Below are 24,586 nucleotides of genomic sequence, written 5' to 3'. Positions count from 1 at the left end.
TTCAGGGAGTGGTTGCTGTTGCAGGTGTGTACTAAGGTAGGACTCTGTAGAGTCAGCTAGTGATAGCCAAAAGCTATACATATGCATCTTGATGCATTCTCAATCATCCAGGTAAGTAAATCTCCAAAAGTTGATTCTGTTCATCTGGACGTAGCGTTTTGTGGGAGAAACGTTTCATCACTCTGACTGCAGGTTTCAATCTTACAAACAGGACATCTGCACAATGACTGAAACCAGCCCACTGAAGGAACAATGGGCTGTGAGGTCAGTTCCTTCATCATGATTATGCAAATTCTCATGGCCATTGATCAATAACCACTGATCAAAGGCCATGAGTCCCATTCACAGAGAGTTGGGGAATGGCTGCAATCACAGCATTGTAAGATGGTGACAGATGTACCCTTAGGCCCTTTCCTCGATTCAGAGATGGTCTTTCCCTTTTCACGTAAATGGCCTCCTTGACTCCGCCCTCAAACCAGCGTTCCTCCCTGTCCAGGATGTTACATCCTCATCCTTGAAAGAGTGTCCACTGGCCTGTAGGTGTGAATAGACTGCAGAGTCCTGGCCTGACGAGGTGGCTCTGCTGTGTTGTGCCATCCTCTTAGCCAGAGGTTGTTTGGTTTCCCCCATGTATAAATCCTGCCAATCCTCCTGCACTTAACAGCGTACACCATGTTACTCTGTTTGTGTATGTTTACGGTACACGTCAGCTTTTAGATGTCCCCCATTACTGATGGAAATCTCACAGTCTGAGAAGGCTAACCTGCCACTTTTCATATCCTCCCTGGTGAATTTGAAGTCAGCTGAGACTGAAGAAAACACTTGGATGAGTGGTGAAACGTTTCTCCCACTGAAGACGCTACATCCAGATGAACAGAATCAACTTTTGGAGCTATACATTTGCACTGTATGTTCTGGTCTTCCAGGCATTTTGGTGTTGCTGAACTGGCCATTGAATTCATTCATTTTAAGAATGTACCAGATTGTTGATTTGGCTACTCCTAATGATTATCTCTCTGATAGGTCTACTTTATTTAGTGTTTTAATTAAACCTTCCTCACTTCAACTGCTACTGACCCTGTGGTAGCTGGAATAGGCTCCTGCTCCCAGTGCTTATCTCTTCATATTCAAAACTGTAGTGAAAGTTTAAAAAAATAAAAATTGAACACTTGGAGTCAGCTTCAATATTACATCTGCTTCATTTGTTGCGAATTACAGTTAGCTGGACATGAAACTGCTCGTCAGTCAATTCTCTCATTCATTTCTGCAGGGCTATCTGTACAAATGGCTTTTATTTCTAAAGAGTTGGTGCAGTTTTGTAAAATTTCTTGAATTAAAGTTGGAGTCTGTGCTTCAATCACATATTGATTGTTTGATTTCAAAACTTTACTGAGATTCTGTACAGAGATACAAAGTTGCAGTTAAAGTTACAGAAAATTGGACCAGAATTGTCCAATAAATGATGGCTCTAACTGTACATACTGATGATATGATATATGATGTAGTCATATTGGTGTATCTCTCTTTGTTGGGGAAGTTTTTGCCATTGTATTCTTTTACTGCACATTGTACTTGTGCTCCATTTCCTTACTGCTCGTGTCCTAGATCAGGCTGTAACAACCTTCAACATCAAAAGAGCCATTTTAGCTCCTCCTACCAAACAGTGAGACACAAAGAGAAAAAACCCATGTGACAAGGGGGATATGGGCAGATGCCAGATGTAATTGGGAGAGGATTAATTACTACACATAGCATATGAATTAGTTACGGTTAACCCTAACTGTAAATTACGTCTGTGGTTGCTGACTTCTGCCCTGGACCTTAGCGGAGGTTTGATTTCAGTTAAATTCTATCATGTGCTTGGCTGATTTTTGCATGTTAGCTACAGATGGACTAACGGTTTTAGATTCAACACAACAAAAAAATGCTCAGTTAGGCAGAATTGATGGTTTGTAATTCAGCTGCAGCGTCATCATTAAAAACAGGTCGGCACTAATGCAGTACACATGTGTTATAGTGTCAGTTACAGAATCATCTGTTATGGACATATAATAATTATAAAGAGTGTGTTAATCAACTGTGGGCTGTGTTTCACAGTTGTTGTTTATCTAACAAGGCCTTGGATGTGAAAAACCATGCAAAACACTTTTCTATCCAAATGTCCTTCACAGTGTTTTCCTCCCCCTTTCCTATCTGGCTGTCTGTCTGGTATGTTGGCTAATCAACAGAGAAATGCAGCCTCCCTGACCAGGCCTTAAGTCCTGCTGCTGTTTTCTTTTATGTCTGCCTGTGCTGTTTACCACTGTGATGTCACACACGTTTTTTCAGCAAACACTTTTCACTTCACCTGCAGAACTGTCCAGATGGATGGCAGGTTGCATGTGTGTGTGTTCCCATGCCATCTGCTCATAATCCCCCCAGCACACACACACACACACACGCGCACACACGCACACACACGCATACACACACGCACACACACACACACGCATACACCCTAGCCTTCTTTGCTTTAAATGGAGCTGGAACCTGCTTCTGGCCCTCTGGGAATTGAGTCACATTAAGACTAACACACACACACACACACACACACACACACACACACACACACACACACACACACACACACACACACACACACACACACACACACACAGAGAGTCATGCAATAATAACAAGCAGGACAGACATGGATAGCCAGTCATCTGCTTCAGCTACGACAGCTTGCAGCAGGTTTATTTTGTGTTTAGTTCTACATCAGGATCCATCTTTAAACGGCTCAAACTGAACATGTCTGATAACAGACTACTGTTACCTGGGGATCTTTTGTGATCTAAGAACCACACCCATCTGTTTCCAGCTGAGAATCTGCAACGTATAAACAGTGTCTGTCTTGTTCTTCTATTAACTGGCCAAAAATAGAGGATTATCTCCAGATGTACATGAAATGTAACAGCTCTACATCCTGAGCAGCTACATGTGCCTTCTGAATTTGCACTCATAAAATGTCTTTTTTGCACAGGACTAAGACTTCCTAGACTTGCCATTTGAATTTTTAAAAACTGCAGCTTTCTGTGTCCTTAATCCCAGCTAGATTTGATGCCTTGTGGATCATATACAGAACCGGTTAAACATTTTAGAACATCCCAATTTTACCAGTTATTTATTGCAATTCAAGTCGTTTAAGTCCAATGAATAGCTTGAAATGGTACAAAGGGAAGTGAAGAACTGTCAGAGGTTAAAAAAAAAGAAAAAAGGTAACGTTACCCAAACTAAAAAATCATGTAAATTTCCAAATTATTTAAAAGAAATAGAGCTTTCAGGGAACACAACATAGGTTAATAATTTAAAGCTGTTCTGCACTAATGGAGGTTGATCAAGCCTTAAAAGCTGGTGCTACTAATTACTATAGGTGTTCCAACTTTACTGGATTACTTACAGCCCCCGCTGTCTGCATAAAAGCAGTGTTGGAACACACTGTGGTACCACACCCTCGTGAGCAAGAGTTGAAACAGTATTGTGTGCAGAAAGTAGTGTATTGCTACAAAAATGGGGAGAAAAAAGCGATTAACAAAAGAAGAGAGAAAGACCATCATAACACTTAAAAATGTAGGTCAAGCTGCAGGTTTGAGAGGATGAGCTACAGCAAGATAGCCCTCGCTAAGCCATGAAACACCGCCATTGGACTACTGAAGACTGGAAGAAGGTATTATGGACTGATATAAGCAAGATTTGAAATCTTTGGTTCATCATGCAGGATCTCTGTTGAGTAGGTGAAAGGATGGTTCCACAATGTGTGGCATTAATTGTCAAGCGTGGAGGAGGAAGTGTGATGGTCCGGGCCTGTTTGCTGGATCCAGGGTTGGTGACTTGTACATAGTGAGAGGCACCCTGAACCAAAACCACAGCATTCTGGAACATCATGCTTAGTTGGTCAGGGGTTCATCCTACAGCAAGATAATGACCCAAAACATAAGTCCAATCTATGCCAGAACTACCTCAGGAAAAAAGAACAAGATGGTGAGCTTGAAAACACGGCGTGTTCAGCAGTGTCTCCAGACTTAAACCCCATCGAGCTGGTTTGGGATGAACTGGACAGAAGAGCAAAGCGGCCTACAAGGTCCACATTTATGGGAACATCTGCAACAGATATGGGAGAATATTTGATTTCTATTGTAGAAAGAATGCCACGTGTGTGTTCAGCTGTTATATCTGCCAAAGGTGCCTACATCGATGAGTCAGAAGTTTAGAATACATTTTGGTCTATAAACTGATTCAATGATTTCTTTTTTAACTCCACTTGCTTATTTTTACTATGCTTTCACTTCAGAGTGCAATTAGACAGTAAACTGCATAATTTTCAATTAAAAAAAACTTGACAAATTGGGGTGTTTAAAAACCTTTGACTGGTAGTGTAAGTAGTGTAAGTCTATCGTATCCAGAGGTAATTTTGGTCAATAAGTAGTGAGAAAGAGGCAAATTCCCTTTCTTTTGCATTATTTTGAATTGAACGATTCAAACTATTGCTGTTGCAATTTACATAACATGTTAGAATCAATCAATAAAATCCAGTACAGTAGATTTTAAAGTATAGCAATATTTGTTCCTTTCTAGTGACATTATATGTCCTCGTTGCGGACATATAATGTCAGTGTTTTCTGACTGATATACTTGGGCCTTTCAAAGTACGTGTGCGTGTGTTGTATTCTGAGGGAAAAAACTCAGATATTTTCAAGATAGTAGAGAGAAAGGATAAGATTCTGTTTGAATGAGCCATGTGGCAAACACGGGGATTGCTACATTACATTACATGCTACAAACATACTCATGTATATATCTTTCTACGTAGCACTTTTAATTCTTATTCTTACTTTTATTTTTTCATGTCTATTTAAGCGCAATTTATGACAGTATGTTTGCACTGAAGCACCGCAGCAATTTCCTAATGTTGTAAACCTGCTCAACATTTGGCAATAAAACCTTTTCTGATTCTGATTCTGATTTACCACAGGGTCCACTGTTGCCTTCATCCTCCACATCTTCTCGTCTCCTCTCTCAGCTCTTGAAAGAAGAAACACAAGGTACTCATGTTCCTTCTTCCTGATGTTACTATCACTACATATAGCTACATCTGCCACTATGGCTGTCTTCCTCTGCTTGTCCAACACTACTATGTCTGTTTGGTTAGCCATCACTAGTTGTCCATCTATATTAAATTGCATTGAAATCAATTTTATTTAAATGGTAAATGGCCTGTATTTGTATAGCGCTTTACTAGTCCCTAAGGACCCCAAAGCACTTTACATATCCAGTCATCCATCCATTCACACACACATTCACACACTGGTGATGGCAGCTACATTGTAGCCACAGCCACCCTGGGGCGCACTGACAGAGGCGAGGCTGCCGGACACTGGCGCCACCGGGCCCTCTGACCACCACCAGTAGGCAACGGGTGAAGCGTCTTGCCCAAGGACACAACGACCGAGACTGTCCGAGCCGGGGCTCGAACCGGCAACCTTCCGATTACAAGATGACCTGCCATCTCTTGAGCCACGATTTAATACATTCTGTTTTCATGGATGCCTGGATGTTAAACTTAATTGTTACACCTGGTAAAGCAGCAACGCTGATCCTTTCATTAAAGATGAAAACATTTAGAGAATTCTTAACTCTCAGTGATGCCGCAGTGATCATTTGACTTTGGGACCTGAAGCGGACAGAGTTTTGGACCCAGATTACTCCGTCAGGCTCCTGACTACGGTAGCTGTAATGCTCCAACAATCGATCAAGAGGTGCGGCTCCGATAAGCTTCCTAGCTTATCGAAGTCATACTAAAACATGTTTTGACAGATTTTTGAGCACTGTATACCACATCAAATCGGTTTGAGGTCAGTAAGCCCAACCAGAATTCATACATAAGCCGCGCGGATTATAAGGCACACTTATTAAAGGATTTTAAGTGCACCTTTTGGTGTGGAAAATACGGTTATTGTTTTGCCGTTAGTCAAGATGTTGGGTGTGGAAGAATACAAAATGTTTTTATTTAAAATCACTCTAACCTTGACAAGGCCAGAGATTTTTTTTTTTAAGAAAAGCAATAAAAAGGAAGGAATATCATTCCGGTTATCTGGAGGTCACATTTGTGAATGTAGCTCCAATAAAGAGCAACATTTTAATCAAATGTTTAGTACATTGACACTTTCATTAGTCTGTAATCATAGAGAATGTTTACCTGTTGCTTCAGTCAGCAGTAGGATCTATATTGGAGTTTCCAGAGAAAGGGACGGCACAATAGTGATAATTTTATTAATTATATATAACTATTAATTCATTCAGCTGAGTACAGTAAGACTCAAAAGCAGTCTCATGTTTCTACACTTCAAAAAAACACATTTCTTTTTAAAATAACAAAATCATTTGTTAGCTGTTGGATTGTGAGGTGTTTTGAGCTCTGTCAAGTGTCACAGATAAAATGTACTTCACTTACTCAAGTCAAAATCTCCACTGAAGTTTTTGTGCAAAATATCCCACTTCAGTTTCACAGGAAGATATATGCAGAAGAGACATTATTCTGACGTCTTACTCTTTAAGATAAATATTAAAATATATATATAAAGAACATTGCCTGGTAACAAAAAAAAATCACATTTACTTGTACAGTGGATTTCTGTGGTTGGATAAACAACTACAACTCTTTTCCCCCCTAGACAGCAGATGCAGCACAGACAAAAGTTGTGGTTTGGTTTGATTTATTTGCTCAAATTATTTAATTTTAGTTGATAAAGCTGTAATTTAGGCCTGTGGATTACTAACTTAGATTTAAGTTATATGATTTATAGAAAGTGTGCAATAGTTACTTAAACTAATTTAGGCAGGTGCATAAATTTGGGCACCGTTGTCGTTTTATTGATTTGAATACCTTTAGCACTAATTATTGGAACATAAAATTTGTTTGGTAAGCTCATTGACACTTGACACAGGTAAATCCAGTCATGAGAAAGGGTATTTAGGGTGACCAATTACAAGTTTTTCTCCTCTTTGCATCTTCTCTCGAGAGTGGCTACGTGGGAGCCTCAAAACAACTCTCAAATGACCTGAAAACAAAGATTGTTCAACATCATGGTTTAGGGGAAGTATACAAAAAGCTATCTCAGCGATTTCAGCTGTCAGTTTCCACTGTGAGGAACATAGTGAAGGAATGGAAGACCACAGGCACAGTTCTAGTTAAGGCCGGAAGTGACAGGTCTTAGGTAAGCAGAGGCTTAGTTATTTGGGCATAACAAGAGGTGGTATGCATGACGGAAACAGAACACAGCATTCCAAGAGAAACACTTGCTACCCACAGTAAACTGTGGTGGCAGTTCCATCGTGCTGTGGGGCTGTGTGGCCAGTGCAGGTACTGGGAATCTTGTTAAAGTTGAGGGTCGAATGGATTCCAGTCAGTATCAGCAGATTCTCAAGAATCAATGACAAAGTTGAAGTTGCGCCAGGGCTGGATATTTCAAAATGACAACGACCCTAAACACTGTTCAAAATCAGGCAGAGGATCAAGTACAACGTTCTGGAATGACCATCTCAGTCCCCAGACCTGAATATTATTGAAAATCTACAGTGTGACTTAAAGCGGGCTGTCCATGCTCGGAAACCATCAAACCTGACTGAACTGGAGATGTTTTGTAAAGACGAAAGGTCCAAACTACCTTCAACCAGAATCCAGACTCTCAGCTATGAGAAGTGTTTGGAGGCGTTATTTCTGCAAAAGGAGGATCTACTAAATACTGATGTAATTTTTCTGTTGGGGTGCCCATATTTAGTTTAGGTAACTATTGCACACTTTCTGTAAATGCTATAAACTTCATTTCACTTCTCAAATATCATTGTGTTTGTCTGCTATATGATATATTTAAACGAAATTGCTGATCCAAACAACCAATGATTTATGATGGAAAATCATGAAAATTACCAAGGATGCACAAACTTTTGCATACCACTGTATTATGCTTTAGTTGTTTTAATTTTCATCTTTCCAGTGAAACAACAAACAATGCCAGTGTCAGTGGCAGTCGCAGTAGGACTGGTTGAAAGGTCTATACTGGAATTCTTTGATGCCTTCTCTTCTTGGTGACTTCCTGCTTGAGTGAATGCTGACGCATCTGGCTGCTGCTACTCAATGGTACATTTTCGATTATTTGGATTCAGATTTGAATCAACAGGGACATTCACACACACTCAGGACCAGATCAATCTCTGCCAGGGATTGATTTGTAATGATTGTCCTCAACATCTGCTACTCCAGCTAAATGTGCTCTGACATCTTATTCCCAGTGAGCTGCACTAGCTTAACTGTTTGGGCTATTTTAGCCTACCTGTTTGTCGCTCCGACCGGCTGTTTTTTTTTTCCTCCACATTGTCTAAGATGTGGGCCAAGATGTTTTTGAGCTGGTCGGCACTATTCTGGATTCTCCTGACACTCGTCCACCATCCTACGGCTGGACTGTTCCGCTATACTGCCGCTGAGCTCCTGCGCCTTCACGACCAGCTGTCGCTCCCATCGCCGGCAGAGCTCCACTACCGCCTAGACATCATTTTCCAGCCTCACTGGAGATATATCCATCGTGGGTCCCGCAGGATTTTCCTCAACTCCAGTGGAATCAAATCATTTTGGCCTGCTACTCGCCGCCCTCGCAGGAACTCTGATCGGGCTGTCAACCACCGATCTCTAGCCCACCTCACCAGAGCACCCACTATGATTAGCAAAAAAGGAAATACTCCACTCAACTTCGGTCTTCTAAACATCCGCTCACTGACAAGTAAGGGACCTCTCATCCAAGACCTCCTATCTGACTGTATGTTTGACGTTTTCTGTTTAACTGAAACCTGGCAACAACCTGATGACTTTTCTCATCTAAATGAATCTAGTCCTCCGGGGTTTGTTTACTTTTCTAAACCTCACTGCTCAGGTTGTGGGGGTGGTTTCGCGGTCATTTTTCGCCAGCACTTGAAAGTCCTGCCAGTAAATGTTGATACCTTTAGTTCCCTACAGTGCCTTGCATGTGAGCTGACTGGACCTATTCCCACCATCATACACAGCAAATCCAGCATGTCCAAATTAACACTGTCGGATTTGATTTCAACACTATTAAAGTGTCTATATGGGTCCACACCAGAGAGTGTTAATTTAACTCTTTTTGGAGAGTTGGTACGTTAACTCTGATTTAGTGTTAAACACCAAATCTGTCTGGAGTTAATAATTTAACACTTGGTGTTAAGAGTTTATATATTAACTCTCAAAGAGTATTTTAGTTTAACTACGTAAGAGTTATCTTCTAATTCATTCTAAAAAGCGGGAATTTTACTGTTCTGAACTTCTAGAAATTTCTTTTGGAAATAAACATTTACTAAAAAGACGCAATGGTTTTTGAAAAACATTTATTCTGAACTGTGCACCACAATTTCAAAACATTTTCTGAAAGATGTAACAGTGTACATGTTCTCACTTTCATTAGAATTTTGTTTATCAAAAGGTCTGACATAGGTGAGCTGGTAAATGCAAATAACAGCATTCTCATCACTTATTTCTTCAATACAATATGCATGTCCTTCATTCATCCCTTTGTGGAACTTCAACGCACTTCTGCTCTCCCCCATATTCCATCTTCACAAGCATATCCTGTGCGGAGATTGAATAAAAATTAGTTGACACTAATTAATGGTACAAATAATCCAGTAAACAATTGCAGCACAGAAAAAAAAAGGAATCCTCTTTGAGCCATTACTTGTGTAAAGTATTTTCCCAAAAGACAAAGACACAGGCAACAGGTAATACTGAACTAAATGTAAAACCTCAACCTTTTTAATTTTTACCTAAACCGTGTGCACAAAACTCTGGAGGGATCTATGCTAACGTAGAACCCAGTCAGGACGCCTGCTACTGCTGTTCGTCTACTACTGCTCGTTTTTTTTTATGGGCGATCGTTTTCAGGCTTCAAGTAGCACCATTATACCAACATTTCACATTCTAGACATTGTTTTAGGTGTATTTGACCAAAAGTTTGACTGAAAATTCACATGCAAGCTTTTTTCAAGGCTGTGGTATTTGCCCGCAAACAATACCTTTCAGCTAGCTAAAACAGAATATTATGCTATCAGCGAGCAACATGGCTAATGCCTTTCACACAGCTTTGTCTCAACTCCAAAGAGCCACAGAAGTAAAAGCTAATAACAATAATTGAAACAATATTTGAAAAAATGACTTACCAAGCATGGCAAACAACTCAAATATGTAGAGCAAAATGTTCTGAAACGGCTTCACTTCAGCTTCGATTGGAGCCGTGCTGGGGGCGGAGTCTGTGAATTTACTCTGTTGGTGTCATAGCCCCTGTAGGAGTTCAGAGTTAAGAGGTCAAGAGTTAATGTTTCCATTGTAACACCTCCAGATTTGACAGAGAAACACTCATTTTTAACACTCGATTTTAACTACTATCATTTTACATTAAAAGAGTTACATTAAAAGAATGTGACTCTACTTAGAGTAAAATTAACTCTACTTTTGCAAGAAGACTATTAACACCAAAACATTTAACACTTTTGAATTTGCTGTGTAGCTACTGTATACCGCCCCCTCAAACCTAACCCTGTCTTCCTCAGTGACTTTGCTAATCTACTAGCCCATCTTTCATCTCTCTCCCCAAATGTGATCTTGGTGGGAGATTTCAACATTCATATGGATAATAATGACCTTCTGCTCACCAGAGACTTTTCCTCCTGTCTCGAGGGCTTTGGATTTAAACAATTTATTGACTTTCCCACTCACTCCAAAGGACATACCTTGGACTTGATCTGCTGTTCTGGTCTTACTCCCTCAAATCTTTCTGCTGCTGAAATTCCCATAACTGACCATTTCCTTTCATTTAACTTCACTCTCAGCTGCTCTTCTGTCAACCCGACTCATCTCGTTCCGCGACATCAAGAACATTGATTGGACAATATTCAGAATCCAGACTTCTATTCTACTCCTGATAATTTGTTGTTATATTATAATAATTGTTTACTCAATGTCCTTGATTCACTGGCTCCTGTAAAAACTCACTCCGTTTCCTTCGCTCGCACTGCTCCTTGGTTTACCTCTGACCTTGACCCACACCAGTTTGCCTACAGAGCAAACCGATCGACAGAGGACGCCATAGCAACAGCACTCAATGTAGCATTAACACATCTGGAGAGGCAAGGAAGCTATGTGCGTATGCTCTTTGTGGATTATAGCTCGGCATTTAACACCATTCTTCCATACAAACTGGACGCCAAGCTAAAAGACCTAGGGCTTCCTCACAGCACCTGTAAGTGGATCAATAGCTTCCTCACCGACCGCAGACAGAGAGTGAGAGTGGGATGTTACACATCTCCAGCCCTAAATCTAAGCACTGGGTCGCCACAGGGCTGCGTGCTTAGTCCACTGCTCTACTCGCTTTATACACACGACTGCGCCCCCGCCCACCAGAGCAACACCATAGTAAAGTTCGCAGATGACACTACTGTGGTGGGGCTCATATCTGGGGGAGATGAGTCTGCCTACAGAGATGAGGTGGAGCGGCTGTCTTCATGGTGCAAGGATAACAACCTTCTCCTAAACACGAAAAAGACCAAAGAACTCATAATTGACTACAGAAGACACAAGACAGAAATCCAACCACTAATCATCAGCGACGACTGTGTGGAGAGGGTGGCAGACTTCCGCTTCTTGGGAGTCAGCATAGAGGGAAACCTATCCTGGAGTGTGAATACCTCTGAGCTACTGAAAAAGACACAACAGAGACTGTACTTTCTGAGAGTGCTTAGGAAGAACAACATCACACAGAGACTGCTGGTGTCTTTCTACAGAGCCTCCATCGAAAGCATACTAACGTACTGCATAGGCATATGGTACGCTAGCTGCACAGTGGCTGAGAGGAAAGCACTCCAGGGAGTAATCAACGCTGCCCAAAGGACAATCGGCTGCCCTCTCCTCAAACTGAAAGACCTACACAGTTCCCGCTGCCTCAAAAGAGCCCATAACATCATAAAGGACACCTCACACCCTGGACACTCCATGTTCGAACTGCTGCCTTCAGGTAAACGGTATAGAACAACATACACAAGGACTAACAGACTCAAACACAGTTTCTACCCAATTGCAATATCATGTCTCAATGCTACTAAAAGTAGATGACTTTCATTGCCCCTGTTGTCATTTGTGCCCTTGATGTTGGAATGCTTTCAGACATGTTTTGTTGGATGCGCTAACAAATTGATTGAGTGATTGATTGTTTGAGTGATATATCAACTAGGTCGTATGTTGAGTGTCTGTATGGGGCCTTAGGCCTGGATTGCTTGGGTGTATCTACGGTATGAGAATACTGTATTTTATATGTATTTCTATCTTTTATATCCTATCATTATAGTTTTTAAGTATTTAATTATAGTTTTTAAGTATTTATCTTTTGTGATGTTGCACTGACCAGAGACATCTTTCAATTTCATTGTACCTGTGACAATGACAATAAAGAATATTCATTCATTCAGACCTCCGAGCATTGAATGCCAAAGCTCAGCAGCTTGAGTGTAAATATAAGAAATCTGGTTTAATCATTGATGTAGAAATCTACAAATACCACGTACTTCAGTATAAAGACTCCATCAACAAGGCCAAACAAAGTTTGTTCTCAGGTATTATCAGTTCTTATGAGGGCAACGCAAGGATTTTGTTTTCGGTTCTCAACAAACTAATTCAACCCCCAACGCTTTACCACCACACTTCTCTTCTTCTGAAACCTGTAACTCCTTGATGCTTCTTCTGGACTACAAAAATCAATAACATCCACCAGCAACTCTCACTAGCTACTTGGGGTGGCTGTAGCTCAGGTGGCAGAGCAGGTCAGCCATGAATAAGAAGGTCGGTGGTTCGATCCCAGGCTGCCTCCTGGCTGCATGCCAAATATCCTTGGGCAAGATACTAACCCCATGTTTGCCTACTGGTGGTGGTCAGAGGGCCCGGTGGCGCCAGTGTCCGGCAGCCTCGCCTCTGTCAGTGCGCCCCACGGCAATGACAATGTAGCTTGCCATTGCCAGTGTGTGAATGGGTGAATGAGTGAATGTAGTGTAAAGCGCTTTGGGGTCCTTAGGGACTGAGTAAAGCGCTTTACAAAATGCAGGCCATTTACCATTTAACTCTGTTGAAATGTTGTGTCTACGCCCTCTCCAGAACCGTTTCTCTATTTTGAGCCGTTTTCCACTTTTCATCTTCCTGATTTATCTGATATTTTTGAGTTTATATGCAAATCAAAGCCTGCCACATGTCATCTTGACCCTATGCCTACAGGGCTTGTGAAATCCTGCCTCTCTTCCTTACTCCCACTCATCTTTGCTATCTTCCACTCTTCACTCACCATTGGTATCGTTCCCTCCTTATTCAAGATTGCTTCAGTCTCTCCTATACTGAAAAAACCTTCTTTAGATCCTAACAACTTTAACAACCTCCGTCCGATTTCTAATCTACCCTTCATCTCTAAAATACTCAAAAAAGTAGTTGCAGTTCAACTTCATTCACACCTGGTTAATAATAACATCTACAACAGATTTCAATCTGGTTTTCGTTCATGTCACAGTACAGAAACTGCTTTACTTAAAGTCACTAACGATCTTCTAATCGGAGCTGACTCTGGTCTACTCAGCATTCTCGTCCTTTTGGATCTGAGCTCAGCCTTCGACACCATCTCTCACTCTGTCCTTCTAAGCAGACTTTCCTCTCTCGGCATCTCTGACACACCGCTAGCCTGGATTCAATCATATCTCCTTGACTGCTCCCAGTTTATTCAACTGAAATCAATCCACTTACGTCTTTTCCCGGTCACTTCTGGTGTACCCCAAGGTTCAGTCTTAGGCCCTCTTCTCTTCAGAATATACATCTTCCCTCTAGGTTCCATTTTCCGCAAATTTGATCTACTCTTTTTGCTGATGACACCCAGTTATATCTCTCCTGCAGACCTGATTCCTTCCTCCCACCTTCTTCCCTCACAGAATATCTATCCAAATTAAAATCCTGGTTTAGCTCTAATTTTCTAAAGCTCAATGAGAATAAAACTGAAATCTCCTTATTGGCACCAAATCCAACCTTTTGAAGGCAAATCATTTCTCACTCACTATCAACTCCACAGCTTTCACTTCTCCTTAAGGTTAAGAGCCTCGGTGTTATCTAGACAGTTCACTTTCCTATAAATCTCACATCAATAATCTCACCCGTTCTGCCTGTTTCCATCTACGTAACATTAACAGATTGCTTCCTTCTCTTTCCACCCAGTCTACGTCCATTCTTGTCCACAGTCTTGTTACCTCCCGTATTGACTACTGCAATTCTCTTTTGCATGGTCTCCCCCAAAAATCCCTCCATAAGCTTCAGCTGGTTCAGAACTCTGCTAGCACATCACCCCTGTTCTTCAGGAACTTCACTGGCTCGCAGTGAAATTACAGATAATATACTAACTTCTTCTGCTCACCTTCATAACCTCGCACCTCCTTACCTATCTGACCTGTTAAGCACTACCTTTTCTGCCCACTCACTTCGACCTTCTTCTATCCAGCTTGCTGTACCTTCCTTCCGCCTCACCACCATGGGAAGCAGAGCTTTCAGCTGCTCTGCTCCCAGGCTGTGGCATTCTCTGCCCCCAAATATAAGAAACATTGGTTCTCTCCCCCAGTTTAAATCTCAACTCAAAACCCATCTGTTCAAATCTGCATATTCACTGTGAACACACTGTTTGTTAATTTTATCTTGTGCTTTTGTTTTATTGTTCTTCATTGTGTCATTGTTCTATTATGTGTTTTATCCTATTGTACAGTGTCCTTGAAAGGTGCTTTATAAATAAAGTTATTTATTATTATTTGTATTATTATTATTATTTGTATTTTCCTCAAGAGCACCATGTTTGAGACGGGATGTGCTTGATACAGTGCAGCCCTGGCATATAGTCACACATATATGATATATACAGTATGTTTGACTAATCCTTGTGATGAATTAGGCTGAAACTGATATGTTTGAATTCATTGTTTGGTTTTCACTGTTCCTCCTAAACAGTGGATTTCTAGAAAATACTTGTTGGGGGGGCCAGGTAGGGGCACAGATTTGGAGAAGGGTGGCAGATGTAATTGGCAGATAATGTAAAACAAAACAAATTCTACCAACCATTAACCATAATTCAATAACCCTATAAACCTAATAACCGAATGCGCTTTTAACTCTTATTAGAATGAGATTTTAACCACTACGGTTTTTAGATACTGTGTTGATAAAGTACAAGAGATACAATCAGTGCTCTGTCAGTGTTTATTCAGCATTCAAGGACAGCAATATTTGCATAGCATTTTTACTGACATGTAGTGCACATATGTTTTGGGAAAAACATTTTTGAATATTAAAATACAAACATTTTTAGCATACAATTGGCAAATTAGCCAATGCCAATGCAAAACTTTATCTGCTTATTAAAAAAAGACAACAACAACTTTCCTGATGTATGACCTTAACTAGAAGTCAGGGATGTCAGATTCTGGCTCTCATGGACCCCTATCCTGCACGTTTTAGATGTTACCTATACCAACATAGCCAGTTCAAATCAAATAATCCCCAATTGCCTATTTGTGCACGAGTCTGTAAACGATTCTTTAAATCAGCTGTGTTGAAGTATGGAAACATCTGAAACCGGGAGGACAGGAGCCTTGAGAACCAGAACTGCACATTCCTGCATTGAACATGGCACAGGGGTGATTTACACTCTATTCATAACATGGAGCTGGCAGATAGGAGAGTAATGAGAGAAATTAGCTAGACCGCACAGTGTAGTGTAAGTGCTGCCTCATGGTAAACTTTGGTAATATTGATGTATAAAGAACAACACTGGCTGATGATGAAGTACAGTCAGCTGGCATGGTGACACTGCCAGTATTAACCTGCAACCAAATCTGCAGCTCCACACAGCAATGTTACGACTTGGATTATATCCTATAACTCATAACTCTTATGTTAGCTCCCCTCAGTAGCCTACTGTCTGAAGTATTCGACGGTTGCACTAATTCTTTAAGTGTTATTTTTTCCTTGGTATTCAAATTTCACCGAAGTTTACTAAGCTCAACAAACTTAATATTACTTCCCGGGACATTTATTCTCTCCTCATTTTCTTTTGCCGAAAAATTGTTTTCTGCTGTGCCGTCTTTCGTGCTTGGCTCTCCTTCCTTTGCTAACGTGATGCTCATAGTGCACAAGCCAATGCTGCATTCACTTACACTCGGATATCTGAGCTTCACTGTGAAAACATAATCGTACATTTGATATTTGATTGAATTTTATTGTTTTAGCTTCGGGGTGGCACCTGGGGTGGCCAGTCTGGTTGGGAGGGTGGCGCTGGACACGCCACAGCTCCTAAGAATCACTGAAATATTGTCTTATTTTAACAGTGCTTATTTTAAACACTTACTTTTCTGTTTGCTAACTGTACTGTATATGGAGTGACATTATTACACATTATGTACATCAGTTCCACTTAAGGAAGCAGAGAAACAGGTTTTGCTATAAATGACTTGTGGGCAGTGCATTAAAAACAGATTCTGTGCTATAGTCCAGAGTGTGGCCTTAGTGTTAATTTCCAGCATGGAACATCTGAAGCCATCAGTTCTGAATATGTACTCCACATCTCTTCCATTACGTCCCAGCAGGAAATGGTCCCATTCGCCCCTCATCGTGGTTAATGGTGGCTGAGTGGCTCTCAGGCTGCTCATATAATGACCTGTAATGCATAACCTCACCTACTGAGTCATTTTCTTCCCCTCTCAATCCTAATGTATGTTTGAGAGTCTGTTCCAAATTTGTCATTCAGTCCAATGTCTAATGGCCAAAAAAAAAATAAAAAAATTAGGACAGGCAGATGGATGACACCAAGGTTGATGGAAGGCTGGTAATTTCTTGCTACAGATACCAAAACTTTCCTTCTCTTTATAGATGATGCTAAAAGAGGAAATCACATGTAAAGGAGGAAAATTTGTATTTATTTATTTGTATTCCTATATTCTCAGGAGGTGCTGCTGCCATGACCCAAACTGTGATATGTCATTTAATGAAGATTCCATTAATAGTCTTAGAAAAGTAAAATAGTACCAGCTGACCAGACATTGTCTATTCAGTTCAGTTCAATTCAGTTTTATTTATAAAATTAAATCACAACAATGGCCGCCTCAATGTGGTTTAAGGTAAAAACCCTGCAATAATACAAAAAAAGCAGAAAACCCCCCAACAATCATATGACCCCCTTTGAGTATTACTACATGCTCTAATATGCTGGTCAGCATGCTGTAATAAATTATTATAGTCAACAGTAGGGATGGGTATCGTTTAGGTTTTATCCGATACCAGTACCAAACCGGTACTTTTGAAACGGTGCCGGTGCTTAAACGGTGCTCGAACCGGTGCTTAAAGAATGGAGAACACAAACTTTGTCCAAAAACCTCTCATGTTCAGCTGTTTTTTTGTAAAAAGATAACAATGTTAGCCTTTTCTGCAGCTATAGGGCAAATATGGCATCACTCTTGGCTGGAAGCAGTGCTTAATCAATGGAAAAAACACAAACTTTGTCCAAAAACCTCTCATGTTTAACTGTTTCCCACTTTTTCTTTGGTCATTTTAGCCTTTTTGGCCAGGGTGAAGGGAGTATCTGCCATCAAACAAGAAGACAGCCGCATGTAGCTATGATGATGTTTGCTAGTTCACCTTACATGCATTAATATAATAACGTGGTTAGCCTACTCAACGTAAATTACAAGAACAACATGAAGCTACTCACGCAGAGAAGAACGGCTGCTGCTGCTGCTGCATCATCATCCTCATCATTTCTGCTACACTGGCAGGGCTAGGGGCCAGGACTCTCCTCTTCGGGTTTTTGGGGATGTTGCTAACTCCGGGTCCGATAACAGGCACCACACCCACAGTAGATGTGCTCGGTGTGAGGTCTCGCAGCAAGCTATCAAATACGGCGCATTTTTCGGCTTTTAAAAAAAACGCTATGCGTCGCCAGGTGTTTCATCAGATTCGAGGTGTTGCCTCCTTTGCACAGTATCACAGTATCAGCTTAAAGCACTTGTTGCAGGCTGCTGAGTTTGCATATTTTGCTGTGAAGTACAGCCAGACCTTGACCGCTTCGCCTTGGGCATTTTTAATCTGTAGCTCTGCTCTAAAAGAATGGACGTACCTGGACCCGCCTACTATCCTCAGAAACGTAAAGTGATTGGCTAGAATCTAAAGTGTATCACAGCTCAGGAAAAAAAAGCACCGAAATCAAGCACCGAAATGTGCGCTGCTTTTCGGTCTGGTTACTACCGTTTATGTCAGAACTGGTGCCATCATGGCACCGGATACCGGTACCCATCCCTAGTCAACAGTGTTCAACGCTGCACTGAGGTCTAGCAGGACAAGCACAGAGATGAGTCCACTGTCAGAGGCCATAAGAAGATCATTTGTAACCTTCACTAAAGTTGTTTCTGTGCTGTGATGAGCTCTAAAACCTGACTGACAGGGTCGTCTGCAGTACGGGGGCCCCACAGGGAACGGTTCTGGCTCCGTTCCTCTTCACCATCTACACTGCAGACTTCTCCCACAATTCCACCCAGTGCTTCCTGCAGAAGTTCTCTGATGACTCTGCAATAGTCGGCCTCATCACTGATGGGGACGACAAGGAGTACAGAGGACTGACTCAAGACTTTGTGGACTGGTGCCAGCTGAACTACCTCCAGATCAATGCCAGTAAAACCAAGGAGCTGGTGGTAGACTTCCGCAGGCACAAGCATTCTCCACTGCAACCACTGAACATCCAGGGTATGGACATTGAGGCTGTGGACAGCTACAGGTACCTTGGTGTTCATCTGAACAACAGACTGGACTGGACTCATAACTCAGACGCCCTCTACAGGAAAGGGCAGAGCAGGCTGTACCTGCTGCGGAGACTCAGGTCGTTTGGAGTGGAGGGCCCACTCCTGAAGAAATTCTATGACTCTGTGGTGGCTTCTGCTATCTTTTATGGCGTGGTCTGCTGGGGCGGCAGCATCTCTGCTGGGGACAGGAAGAGACTGAACAGGGTGATCCGAAGGGCCAGCTCTGTTCTAGGATGCCCTCTGGACCCAGTGGAGGTGGTGAGTGACAGGAGAACGGCGGCTAAGCTGTCATCCCTGATGGACAACATCTCCCACCCCATGCAGCAGACTGTGACAGCACTGAGCAGCTCCTTCAGTGGGAGACTGCGGCACCCACGGTGTGGGACGGAGAGATTTCGCAGGTCTTTCCTCCCCACTGCTGTCAGACTCCATAATAAAGACTTTAACTGATCAAGCACACACATCCACACATGTGCAATAACACTAAGTGCAATAATCTTTTCTGGCATCGTTGTATTTTTACTCAGTTGTATATAGTATTTGTATTTGTATTCTATTTTTATCTTATTGTATATTTTTATTCTATTTTATTCTACTGTATATAGTATATTATTTTATTCTATTCTGTACAGTTGTGTACTGTATTTATTCTTATTGTATTCTAATTTTTGCGTCATAACTTTTGCACTGTCCACTTCCTGCTGTGACAAAACAAATTTCCCACGTGTGGGACTAATAAAGGTTATCTTATCTTATCTTATCTTATCTTATCATATTTAAGATTGAAGCATTAATTAATTCTAGAAATGAGAGCTGCTCCATCTAAAGTGAGATGGATGCAGTCTCTCCTAAAAAGACCAGGTTTCCTCCAGAAAGTTTCCCAATTATCTATGAAGCCCACATCGTTCTTTGGGCACCACTCAGACAGCCAGCTATTTTAGGAGAACATGCAGCTAAACATGTCCCTCCTGGTCCGATTGGGGAGGGGACCAGAGAAAACCACAGTCCAACATTGTTTTGGCAAAGTTACATACAGTACCGATTCAATATTAAGATACAGGACTAAGTTGCTTTTAATGCGTTCAGGAGTATGACTGTGTGTGAATGGGTGAATGAGACATGCTGTATAAAGCACTTTGGTGCTCAAGTGGAGTAGAAAGGCACTGTATAAGAACAAGGCTGAAATTACTACTGCCAAATAAGTACTGCCATCTTTAATTGAGCAGACGTACCTTTCTGCTTATTTCTCTCAAGAGATATGGAAGCTGTCACACAAAGTGACATTTTGAAATGAAAAATATTCTAAAATACTCTTTTTTTTTAATTCCTTGTCTCTGCACGTCCCATTAACACACCACCAGGGAAAGACCTCAGCTCGTCTCGTTTATCCACCACACAGAGTATGTGTTTCTCCCTCTCTGTGCACAGACACTCTTGCTTGGCATGACTGATGATCAGTGATTGTTCGCTATACAGCAACATCCTCAGCACTGTCGGCAGTTACTCTCAGAGGTTGGTAAACAAAAACAAAACTTTTTGGAAAGAAGTCAAAGGAAGTTCTTGAACAAAAGCGTTGCCTGCCTCATCTATCATTCATTCCATCTGACTGTATCCCTGAGGTGTTTGCTTTTACTGCTCGAAAAGGCCTAAAGAGACATTACTGAAAGTGCACCACACAATAACTGAGTCAAATCTGTCAGTGCTGAAAGAGAGATGCAGTTAGACTGAGCTCATACTGTGTCAACCTACACTTTAAGAATGGCTTCTTACTGTGGTGGAGATTTTGTTATTTAACCTCCTAGGACCTGCGTCCACATATGTGGACGTCACATTTTGGGTTATTTAGACCAAAATACTCAATTTTGCTCTACAAGGGCCTGATATCCACTTACGAGGACATTATGCTGCTACTGTTCTATCAAAATTTTAAACAAATATCCTCATATGTGGCTCTCATTTTTCATAAAAACTAAAATAATGTAAAAAAAAATAATAATCTGGTAATTCTTTGTTTTTACATTCATCGGTCAACGACCCAGGAACCCTGACGGTAATGACATTTTATGGCTTTTTTTATGGCTCAAATGTGCAAAGCTGATGTCGTCGACCCACCAGGCGGGTGAACACCAATGTTTGTGAATGCGCGTAACTAAAGAAGTCCCCTAGGATTTTCAAATTGATACCATAGCTGTAGCTACTAAAAGTCTCGGGTGACTTTGAATCCCAGTCTCTGAAGACTTTCACTATTTTCTCTTTGTTTAGGGGATGTTTTGCTTTTCATATGCTGCTGTATGGGTCTGGCTGAAAAGCAAGGGCGGAGCAGAAAAGATTAATTTGTACACAGATCCAGCAAAAAAGGAAGTGGGAGTGGATTGGAAAGACTTGAGGGGGAGAAAAGAGGGGAATTACAAAAGGAGTGCGGAGTGGTGTGGGGCAGATGAATCACATCTCTGCAGCTTTGAATGGCCCATAGCTCTTCTGTCTGTGCTATCATTGTCAGTGCTCTCCTGCTTTTAATTGCCATAAACTCATACATATTCACAACAGGTGTCAGGCTCTTTGCTGGTGATAGATTGAAGTATAGAGACATTCGCCATAGAAATTATAGTGTTGTTTGGATGGATGCAACAGCCAGCTCATGCTGCCTTTCTTCTCCTCATTGCCATCTATCCAGAAACAAATTGCATGTTTAGGTTATGTTTTATTTGTTTATTTTGAGTGATTTTACCCAATAAATGGCAAAGTTGAAATGAAAGAAATTGTACTCTTTCTGAACTATATTTGAACTATTTCTGTTCAGACTCTTTCTGATTGTCTACATCTTTGTTGCTATACAGGGAGTGCAGAATTATTAGGCAAGTTGTATTTTTGAGGAATAATGTTATTATTGATTTTTTGATTTTGATTTTGATTTTATTGATTAGCATTCAAATTCAAATCTCAGTGAAAACAGTGAAAAAACAACAACAAACAAACAGTGAAAACAGAACAAAAATCTACCATAAAGAAAGAAAGCATGAGACAAGGCTAATCAAAAGGTATTGGCTGAAGCATTTGCTTATTACGCCAACCCTTTTCACAAAATATCTTTCTGTATGCAGCTCCTGTACACAGGGCTTGAAGAAAATAATAAAACAAAGCAAAAACCAAACAAACAAACAAACAAACAAACAAACAAACAAACAAAAAAAAAAAAAACAAAGAAAAAAAAAACTTTCCACCTTAGATAAGTAACTACATCAAAGCAAAAGAATCAAGAGGTTGTTTTTTTTCTCCTTTTTGCTCTTTTCATTCTTGATTTATATATTTTTCTATTACTCTATTTTTAAACATGTTTTTAAACAAGGAAAATGAACTACACCTTTTTAAATCACTGTCATAACTATTCCACAGGTTAACTCCTCTAACAGAAACACATCTCTGCTTTATATTTGTCCTTATCTTGTTTTTTTTAAAGAAATCTGTTCCCCTTAAGTCATATTGACTCTCTCTGACTTTGAACAGCTTCTGAGTACTGGGGCAAAGCAAGTTATTTTGTGCTTTATACATTATCTGTGCCATTTTATATTCAACTAAATCATAAAATTTCAGGGTATTCAGATTAATAAACAAAATGTTAGTTGGTTCTATATAGTTTGATTGGTTTATAATTCTTATAGCTTTTTTTTGTAACTTGAAAATATGAAGTGTTCGTTTTATATGCATTACCCCATATCTCCAGACAGTAAGTCATATATGGAAGCAACAGAGTACAATAAAGTGTGTATAATGATTTTTTGTTCAGGACATGCTTTGTTTTGTAGAGAATATCGATGGTTTTTGACATTTTTGTTTTCATGTGGTTTATATGAGACTTCCAACTCAGCTTATCATCAATTATCACTCCAAGAAATTTATTTTCGTACACTCTTTCAATTTCAGTTCCATTAACCCTTATTTTAGATACATTTTTCATTTGTCTAGTGCCAAAAATAATCAATTTTGTTTTCTTTATATTTAATGATAACTTATTTACATCAAACCAGTTTTTTAATATATTTAACTCCTTTTCCGCTGTAGTCAGAAGCTGTTCTAAGTTTTTACCTGAGCAGTACAGAGTGGTGTCATCAGCAAACAATACACATTTTAACAGTTTGGAAACACTACATATGTCATTTATATATAATATAAATAATTTAGGGCCCAGCATAGAGCCCTGAGGAACACCACAAGTTACCTTCAACTGCTTAGATTTTACATTATTGAATTCGACATATTGATATCTTTCATCCAGGTAACTTTTCATCCACTTGTATGCTATCCCTCTTATGCCATATCTCTCTAGTTTATTCATTAATATAGAATGATCAATTGTATCAAACGCCTTTTTTAAGTCTATAAATACACCAACAGTATATTCCTTATTATCTATTGCATTAGATATCCCTTCAACAAGTTCCATCACTGCCATTGAAGTGGACCTTTTCACTCTAAAGCCATATTGGTTATCACTTAGGAGATTATGCTTCTCAATATATTTATCAAGTCTATTAACAAATAACTTTTCTAAAATTTTTGAGAACTGTGGGAGTAGTGATATTGGCCTATAATTGGTAAACTGACATCTCTCTCCGTTTTTATGGATTGGAATAACTTTTGCTATTTTCATTTGTGAGGGAAACACACCAGTTTGAAAGGACAGATTACAAATGTATGCGAAAGGTTGCACTATATATTCTATAATACTTTTAACTAATATCATGTCAGTACCAAAACAGTCAGTGGACTTTTTATTTTTAAATGTCTTCACAATGTTAATTATTTCTCTATGAGTTACAGCACCAATAAACATGGAGGACACATTCTGGGTAATATGTTTATTTAGGTCGTTATTATTTCTTGACTCTGGAATTTCTTTTGCTAAATTAAAGCCAACATTTACAAAGAAATCATTAAATTCATTTGCAATGTCTTTAGTTTTATCAAGCACAATATCTTTATCTTTTTTAAAATAATCTGGATAATTCTTATTTTTTGAGCCCTTTTTGATTAGACTGTTTAATATCCTCCATGTTTCTTGTGTGTTACTTCTACTTTGCTCCAATAATTTGTGGTAATATTCTTTCTTACTTGTTCTTATAATATTTACTAATCTATTTTTATATAACTTGTACTTTATTTCAGCATCTTTTGTCCTCTGTTTTATGAATCTCTTATATAGATTATTTTTCTTTTTACATGCATCTTCTATCCCCTTTGTGATCCATGGCTTATTTGATCTGTGATGCTTTCTAGTGATTTTCATTAAAGGACAATGTTTTTCATATAGTGAAATTACAGTTGATAAGAATGCATCATACGCACTATTTGAATCTTTATTTGCAAAAACCTCATTCCAATTGTGTTCCTTTAAGTCCACCTGAACAACAACCATGTTCTCAATGAACCCAAAAAACTCATTAATATCAAAGCTGAATGTTTTTGGAAGTAGTTTTTAGTTTATTTTTAGTTTTAGCTATTTTAGGGGTATATCTGTGTGTGCAGGTGACTATGTGCATAATTATTAGGCAACTTAACAAAAAACAAATATATACCCATTTCAATTATTATTTTTTTTACCAGTGACACCAATATAACATCTCCACATTCACAAATA

General features: G+C 39.9%; 1 protein-coding gene across 2 annotated transcripts in view; it reads left to right on the top strand.

The window, feature by feature from the left end:
- fhit (fragile histidine triad diadenosine triphosphatase) overlaps positions 1-24,586 on the top strand; it is a 163,109-nt gene that overhangs the window by 22,785 nt on the left and 115,738 nt on the right. The window contains exons 3-4 of one of the 2 annotated variants that reach the window (XM_086291102.1): positions 5,012-5,081; positions 8,034-8,813. The gene's annotated coding sequence lies outside the window, so the exon portion shown is untranslated. The remainder of the gene's footprint in view (positions 1-5,011; positions 5,082-8,033; positions 8,814-24,586) is intronic. The other variant, XM_086291101.1, reaches the window with a different exon arrangement.

The sequence above is a fragment of the Aulonocara sp. 'chitande type north' Nkhata Bay genome, linkage group LG5 (assembly GCF_057382095.1).
Source record: "Aulonocara sp. 'chitande type north' Nkhata Bay isolate Kocher_YH1m ecotype deep benthic linkage group LG5, A_spYH_male_GT1.1, whole genome shotgun sequence".
NCBI classification, from domain to species: domain Eukaryota; kingdom Metazoa; phylum Chordata; class Actinopteri; order Cichliformes; family Cichlidae; genus Aulonocara; species Aulonocara sp. 'chitande type north' Nkhata Bay.
This window is presented reverse-complemented; position numbering and strand designations above follow the sequence as displayed.